Source organism: Poecilia reticulata, linkage group LG4 (assembly GCF_000633615.1).
Source record: "Poecilia reticulata strain Guanapo linkage group LG4, Guppy_female_1.0+MT, whole genome shotgun sequence".
NCBI lineage: Eukaryota > Metazoa > Chordata > Actinopteri > Cyprinodontiformes > Poeciliidae > Poecilia > Poecilia reticulata.
This window is the reverse complement of record NC_024334.1, coordinates 4,673,666-4,675,812: the sequence shown is the minus strand read 5'-3', so window position 1 is coordinate 4,675,812 and position 2,147 is coordinate 4,673,666. Positions and strand designations below refer to the sequence as shown.

Below are 2,147 nucleotides of genomic sequence, written 5' to 3'. Positions count from 1 at the left end.
CACACACACACACACACACACACACACACAGCCCTACCGTGCAGTGTCCCGTTTCTCGGCATGATGGTCTCCAGCTGTGCGGCGTCTCTCTGGTCGTCTCACACCGTCTCCACGTCGCAGCAGCTTCAGCCGACCAAACAGGAAACAGTTTCTGCTCAAGATTCCTTCAAAAACAAAAGACACACCTGATCGGATCACCTGGAGACACCTGGAAACACCTGGAAACACCTGGAAACATCTGCAGCTTGGATTGAAGTCTGGACGTCGCTGCTCTGCGTTCGACCAGCTGAGACTTTTCTCCACCTTCAGGAGTTTCAAACCTTTAGGAAGAAACACGACCTGAGAGTCGTTTCTTCTACTGTGGCTTTAAATTCACATCGACTGAAACTCAACATGGCTGCAGATTACAGATTATAGATTACAGATTATAGATTACAGATTATAGATTATAGATTACAGATTACAGATTATAGATTACAGATTATAGATTACAGATTATAGATTATAGATTACAGATTATAGATTACAGATTATAGATTACAGATTAGAGTCAGTTCTGTCGTCACTGGGAGTTAATTGGTCAAAGCTGCATTTTTATCATTCATTTACTAATTAATATCAGTCTGTACTAAATATTTAGCTTTCTAATATAATATCTACCATGCTAACTATATTATTCAACTTCAAAGTTTTTTGTTTGCTAACAACATTTTTACTGTGAAGCTAAATATTCAGCTTCATAAATAACTACAATATTTATCACCAAAGTAAAGTTTTAGCCAGCAAGCTAAATATTTAATTTGAAGCTAAATATTTAGTTTGCTAACAAAATATTTAGGTTACATCTAAATAGTTTCAAACTAAATATTTAGCTTTCTAATCAATATTCATTAGAAAGCTAATATTTAGTTTGTAGCTAATATTTAGCTAAATTAATCCCATTTACAGGCTAAAATTACAAAAGTTTTCTGCAAAACCTCAGAAACCTTCAACTAATCAGGTTGATGCTGATTCCCTCCACCAGCAGCAGGAGCAACAAAAAGTCCAGCCTTTCAGAACTCAGTAGTCCAGATGGAAAGTTCAGTGGAAGGAAAAAGGAGTCCATTCAGGAACAGATGGCTGCTCCTGTTACTGATCTAAACGTATCAGCAGCTGAGTTTTTATTGTCCTTCTTTAAAACCAGGTTTCCTGACCTCTGCTACTTTCTCCTACTGCTCTCCGTCCACATGCTCCCTCTGCAGGAGGAAAACCAGCAGCAAGCTGAACTTCCAGACTCAACCCTTTCACCAATCGGTGGTTCTGAGGTTGATTGGTTTGGACTTTATGTAATTAGATTTAAAATGAATTGGATCTGTGAGTTTTAACTCAAGGTGACGTCAGTTGTGACTCTGATCGGCTCTGATTCAGCTCCAGGTTTCATTTCCGCCTGGATGATCCATAAATCAGAGTCCAATGGTTCAACAAGCTGAGATGAAGATCTGCAGGAAAACTGCTGATTTGGAAAAGAATATTAAAAACCGCTGACTGGGTCAGCAGATTAGAACGACTGAATATTCGTCATTTTTAGAGATTAATGGAAACATTAAAACTCAACAAAACTGTAAAAACTCACACGTTAGTTCAGCTGTCTGTCTGGTTGTGAATGTGCTTGTGAAGTTAATAATCCTGGTTTTAGTTTTCTGCTGTTGTGATGCGCAGCTGCAGGTCCTCACAGCGGCCAGCAGGGGGAGCAAAACATCACGTTATTCCTGTTCCACAGTTGGAAGCAACAGGGAAAATCCCAACGACCAGATTCAGCTTTTATTTCTCCCGTGAAGCTTTAAAGTTTTCATCTGACCTGATGCTGAGAGTTAATTTGAAACTTAAACATTTAAATTTAAAGTTCAAAGTGCAGCTGCTTGTTATTTCGCTGCTTTCTTCCAATCAGTTCAGCAAAGGATCCGTCTGACGTCCTGCGTGTTTCCCAGGTCGGCCGTGATGCTGGAGGCTGGGACCTGGAGACCTGGGGCCCCGGGTCCCCAGGTCTCCAGGTCCCCTGGTCCCAAGGTCCCCGGGTCCCCAGGTCCTCAGGTCTCCAGGTCCCGGGTCCCCAGGTCCTCAGGTCCCCAGGTCCTCAGGTCCCCTGGTCCCGGGTCTCTGGGTCTCCA

At 42.0% G+C, this 2,147-nt stretch overlaps 1 protein-coding gene across 2 annotated transcripts in view; it reads right to left on the bottom strand.

Annotated features, from left to right (window-relative positions):
- The window catches only part of LOC103463200 (myomegalin), a 63,177-nt gene that overhangs the window by 59,591 nt on the left and 1,439 nt on the right, over positions 1-2,147 (bottom strand). For both annotated transcript variants that reach the window (XM_017304315.1, XM_017304311.1), the window contains exons 3-4: positions 1,613-1,748; positions 38-164 (exon numbers count right to left, since the gene is read on the bottom strand). The gene's annotated coding sequence lies outside the window, so the exon portion shown is untranslated. The remainder of the gene's footprint in view (positions 1-37; positions 165-1,612; positions 1,749-2,147) is intronic.